The 6,000-nt window shown below is 45.0% G+C and overlaps 1 long non-coding RNA gene across 1 annotated transcript in view; it reads left to right on the top strand.

The window, feature by feature from the left end:
- LOC310765497 overlaps positions 1–192 on the top strand; it is a 144,925-nt gene extending 144,733 nt beyond the window's left edge. Inside the window, exon 5 of the long non-coding RNA XR_014549608.1 lies at positions 161–192. This is a non-coding gene — a long non-coding RNA (uncharacterized lncRNA). The remainder of the gene's footprint in view (positions 1–160) is intronic.
- The last annotated feature ends 5,808 nt before the right edge of the window (positions 193–6,000 follow it).

A 6,000-nucleotide genomic window follows, 5' to 3' on the forward strand; every position in this document is an offset into this window, starting at 1 on the left:
TTTCAAAAGTTTAAGGCATTACTGTGGCAGCTTTGACACAACTGATCTGGTTAGATCTGAATTGCTTTATGCAAAAATTAGGTAGCCAATCCAGAGTTTACCTCTTTCTTCTGTTTATCCCAATGGTCTTATGTTTAACAACATTTTTTTCCTCTTTTAGATTTGCTGAGGGGAAGAGGAGGAAAAAACACACCACCGTTGCAATATATCATCACGACATTAAGATATGAAGATGCCACGCAATAGCATCCCTGTCGAATCAGTTTATTTTTCCTCCAGAATGATAAAGTTGCTAAAAACAGCATTGGCTTGAAAACATTCTTGGGTCAATCTAATCAGCTGAAGTGGTTTTTGGAAGAAGCCAAGATAGAGCTGATCCTATTGGAAGTTAACACATTCACTTCTGTGATCCCGTAACGTGTCTCTTTCCCATATGCCCACACATATTTATATGGATTCAGGGCAAGTATGGCTTCCAATCAAAGTGACGTCCAAACAAATCTTTCCTCGCAAGTGGGAACAAAATGTTTCTTACCAGTGCTTGTGATTTCCCCCTGCAGCATCAGGCAGCCAAAGCCAGGCTACGGAGATCATTATTACAACACAGGAATGGAAAATTTGGCAGTGGTTGTGACCCACAAAGTAATGCTACCTGGGACTACCACATTTTTTAATCAAGATGATGATGATGATTTAAAATTGTATGCTACCCTATACTCGCTGGTCTCAGGGTGGTTCACAACATAAAAACACAATATGAGAGCCAGTGTGGTGTAGTGGTTAAGAGCGGTAGTCTCGTAATCTGGGGAACCGGGTTTGCATCTCCGCTCCTCCACATGCAGCTGCTGGGTGACCTTGGGCCAGTCACACTTCTTTGAAGTCTCTCAGCCCCACTCACCTCACAGAGTGTTTGTGTGGGGGAGGAAGGGAAAAGGAGATTGTTAGCCGCTTTGAGACTCCTTAAAGGGAGTGAAAGGCGGGATATCAAATCCAAACTCTTCTTCTTCTTCATATAAAAACACAAAATGCATAATAAAAATAAGGACAAGAAAAACCAACTAATCCCCCCTCCTCAACACATTTTAAAAGGGCATTGGGTGTCAATCAGCCAAAGGCCTGGTTAAAGGGGAATGTTTCTACCTGGTGCCTAAAGGTGTATAATGAGGGCACCTGCTGAACTTCCCTGGGGAGAGTATTCCACAAATGGGGAGCCACTACAGAAAAGCCCCATTCTCATTTTGCCACCCTCTGGACCTCTCATGAAAAAGCCACACGAGGAGGGCCTCAGAAGATGATCTCAGGGTCCGGGTAGGTTCATATGGAGTGAGGCAGTCCTTGTGGTATTGCAGTCCTGAAACTAAAATGAAAGAACCACGCAGTAACTGTGGTGAGCTTCAAGTCTTACTAATGAGCTATGGGACTATGAGCTATGTTCCCATTTGAGAAGACCTATCCCACATGCTGTTTTTATCTGTAATGCCTTAGTTACAACTGATGACCCAAACTTCTTTTTTATATATTGGGAGTTGTAGCCAAATAAATTAAAGGGACGTACTGAAATGAATGGACCTAAGTTAGTCATAGGGACACGGGTGGTGCTGTGGTCTAAACCACAGAGCCTAGGGCTTGCGGATCAGAAGGTCGCGGTTCGAATCCCCGCAACAGGCTGAGCTCCCGTGTTTGGTCCCAGCTCCTGCCCACCTAGCAGTTCAAAAGCACGTCAAGCACAAGTAGATAAATAGGTACCACTCCAGCAGGAAGGTAAACGGCATTTCCGTGTGCTGCTCTGGTTCGCCAGAAGCGGCTTAGTCATGCTGGCCACATGACCCAGAAGCTGTCTGCGGACAAACACCGGCTCCCTCGGCCAGTAAAGCAAGATGAGTGCGACTGGACCTAACGGTCAGGGATACCTTTACCTTTACCTTTAAGTTAGTCGTGTTGATTAATCTGAGAGAGAGTATTCTGGCTAAGACTAACATTGGATGCATACAGCCCTACATTTATACCCCACCTTTCTTCCAAGGAGCTCAAGGTGGCATGCATGGTTCTACCCCTCTCCATTTTATACTCGCAACAACCCTGTGAGGTAGGTTAGGCTGAGAAAGGGAGCATGCTGGCCCAAAGTCACCCATCAAGCTTCAAAGCTGAGAGGGGATTTCAATCCCGGTTTCCCAGGACCTGGTCCAACACTCTAACCACTACACCACTGTGGCTTCCATATTTGTGAACCCCTTTCTGTTAGATGGAGCCATCTTATTCAGATTGTGCAGCTCATCAGGTGTGCTTGCTGCCTGTCCTGCATCCCATGAAGGTATTGTTTTATGGAAAGGCATTTTTGCATGGTTGATGCTCCCAGTTAATACACACCAGGGTCCTCCTCAAAATGCCAGCTAAACACCTGGTTGGTTGGTTTGTTCATTCTTTATTGGCTGCATTTTTGCACCACATCATGAGAAAAGTTCACCCATATCTAATGTGGAGCGGGTGGTGCTCTAAGCCACTGAGCCTTTGGGGCTTGCTGATCAGAAGGTCAGCAGTTTGAATCCCTGTGATGGAGTGAGCTCCCGTTGCTCTGTCCCAGCTCCTGCCATCCTGGCAGTTCAAAAGCACGCCAGTGCAAGTAGATAAATAGGTATTGCTGCAGCGGGAAGGTAAATGGTGTTTTCGTGCACTCTGGCTTTGTCTTGGTGTCCTGTTGCACCAGAAGTGGTTTAGTCATGCTGGCCACATGACCTGGAAAGCTGTCTGTGGACAAACGCCGGCTCCCTCAGTCTGAAAGCGAGATGAGTGCCGCAACCCCATAGTCACCTTTGACTAGGCTTAACTGTCCAGGGGTCCTTTACCTTTTTTTCTTTTTTTTTTAACCTTACTCACTCATGAGATTGGCCAGGAGCGGGGAAAATGTTGCATGTCATGACCTCACAATATGACATTCATTATTCAGGACACTGTAAACCCATTTGAGGTCTAATGTCTAGTTTGATAGACACAGCTATTGAGAAATATAAAAACATTGTTACATTGAAACGAGAGTTTGGCTGGGGGTCCTGAGAGATCAACATTCAGAAACCTCCTCAGGCAAAAATTGGGTATCCCTGTGAAAATTGCTGTTGGCAAAGTGCAGCCTTATCTCACAGGATGGTTGTTGCACACACAATGTAAAGCGCCCTGTGGTCTTGTAGGTACGGAAGGGGCTGGTTTTGAATCTGAGGGAAAATAAAGAATATGTGATGGGCACCGCAACATAACAGAACACATCAAACAGTGCGCTGTATGGCTCTTCTGATTATGTGTTTCCATAAAAACTATAACAGCAACAAAAGTTTGAGGTGTTGAATCACCGAAGCCATTACATAATATCTGGGATTGTGTGACAAGATTAAATATTTCTGGGAAGAGAAAACTGAAGGAATCCACTTAGTGTTAGGATTTACTCCTCTTCGTGACCCAGCACCATTTATCCAAGCAAGTCACTCTCAACACAAAGCTATCTGAACACGGATGATGAAAGATGGATGATGAGATGTTACTGAGGTGGCCAAGAAGCTAATTTTACACAAATGAAAATCCTTGCAGCCATAAAACAGACATAAAACATAAGTGTGTTGGCTTCAGTGGGAAGCTTCTCTCTTCACCTAAATGATTATCATAGGGATGCGTGGTTTGCTTTCATGGGCATCCCTGATTAACAATTTCTAGTCTCAAAAACATACGCTTGGGCAGTATGGTTCCTTCAGGAGTGGGAAGCCCTTTTCAGCCGAAGGGCAACATTTCTTCATGGGGAACCTTCCAGGGGCCACAAACCAGTGGCCATTGGGGGCCCAAGCAAATATGGTCAGCACAAAATCAGTGTGACTCTTGCCTCAGTACATAAGGCAACATTACATCCACAAAAAGGCAGGAATTCAACACTGTGATCCTTGCTGTTGTGGCCTGACTGGATGCTGAGGAGGGGTGGGAGGCACTGGGGAAGAAGGGAAGAAGGCTCACAGGCTGCAGACTGGTGGTTGAATGATGATGAGTGGTCAGCAGAAGAAGACTGGGCGGAGGAGGTGTTATAAGCTGAAGAGGCAACCGGGTTTAGTGAGCAGGAAGAGTCTGTGGCAGAGAGCAGTTCAGAATCTGAGGCAGAAGTGGAGGCTGGAGAGGAGCGGGGCCAAGAAACAGTGATGAGGTAGGCAGCTGAGGAAGCCAGGGTGTCTCCCCATCCTGCTGTGACCAGCTCCCCTGGTCTCTCAGAACCAGAAGACGAATGAAGAGAGAAGAGCAAAGACAGGCATGGTGCCGAAGTCTCAGATTGCTTGGGAAGGACCATGGGGAGGAGGAGACTTATACAACCTTGGAAAGGCTGGGAACCTTCAGTCCCCACAACTGCTTCACATGGGCAAGATCTACTGGGACTAGTTGCTGTGCTCACCAGGCCTGGCCTCCTGAGTTGGCCTTGTTTCCTTGAAGAAAGAGTTAACTTCACTGACCCCATGTGAGTCTTTGCTGACCTGTACCTGACACCTTCTCCTGACATTGTTCTGTCATTGCAAGCGTTTCTGCTTGCCAGATGGAACAACCTCCTTCTCCTCCCTTGTGTACTTTTGTGGCGGTCTACCATGTGCTCCCTGCAAGATATTGTGCTTTTTTAAAAGCAAAACTTTCAAAACCTATTTTCAAATGTATCTCCATAAGCATGGGAACTAGAAATATTCTTTTTTAAAAAAACCTCCCACTAACAACACAATTCTGTGCATGTCTACTCAGAAGTAAGGCCCACTGAGTTACAGGAGACTTGCTGCCAAGCAGCCTGAAGCTCTCAAGAGCTGCATTCTTTAAATGCCTTTAGAACCGACATGGATCTCTGAGCCGGCGAACAAAACGTTAAAATCAAATACTTATTAACGTGAAGCATAAACCACAAAAGTGCAAACAACCGAGAAATCAATTAAACAGCTGAAAAAAAGAAATTGTCAGAGAACAAATAGTCAGCATCCAAGAAAGAAGCAGAACCAATTAAGGGGCTCTCCGTCGCCCTCTGAAACAGCAAAGCCTTTGGCCAACACCAAAGGGTGATTTGGGGGATGGAGGGGATGGAGAACTGATTCTCTGACGAGTTTCAAACATTTGGAGCCATCTTCTTCTTAGGCTCCAGCATGAACAATGTGCTATTCCACATGCAGTGCTGTGTACAGATAGCCTTGCTGCATCTCCATTTCCTACACATCGGTGTCATTTTTGAGCTTTGCAGAATTCTCTTGGCTTCATTATTCCCCACATGATTGACTAGATAATAAGATGTCATGCATTCTCCTCTAGAGTGACACAAGCAAAAATGAACCTTCATTAAAAGAAAGAGAGAGGGAGAAAGGGAGTTAGAGAGTTCACGCTATGTTTCATGTGGGTATAATACTCTCTTATTTACAAATTATTAACTTTCTTTTCTTTCTTTTTTAGTTACACATCAGCCCCTGACTCATGAACCATGCGTTCGTTCCATTAGCACAACAATGGGATTTTTTAAAAGGCTGTCACTCTGAAAAACCTCCATTGTACCCGGTGGTTACTGACAACAGTAATTGTGTCATATTTAGGTTGACATGAGTCAGCAATTTGAAAGTCAATTCATCCAGAGGTTGTTGAAGGGAAATAAAATGGGATTTTGCTATTATACCTCTACAAAGCGATGGTGATGATATAGGAAGCTAAGTTATACCAAATCATGCCATTGTTGGCACATCCCCATGGAGGATAAGGCTTTCAGGGGCAACTAGTCATTACGGTTATATATTGCCTTCAGTATAAAAGGCAGTGTGCCTACTGTGCTCCTGTCCTACTTATGGGCAACCCATAGCCCAGGGGCAGATTCACTATGAAACTAATGAAACTTAAGCTTCAGGGCCTGTAATCCTGGAGGGTTATGTGCTGCTTGGAGAAGTGCTTTCTTTTGTCTATCCTCTGTGTGTGTGTGTATGTGTGCAATGCATAATTTTATAAACATGTATCTCAAACCCT

This window comes from Podarcis filfolensis, assembly GCF_964270895.1.
Source record: "Podarcis filfolensis genome assembly, chromosome: 6".
Taxonomy (NCBI): Eukaryota; Metazoa; Chordata; class Lepidosauria; order Squamata; family Lacertidae; genus Podarcis; species Podarcis filfolensis.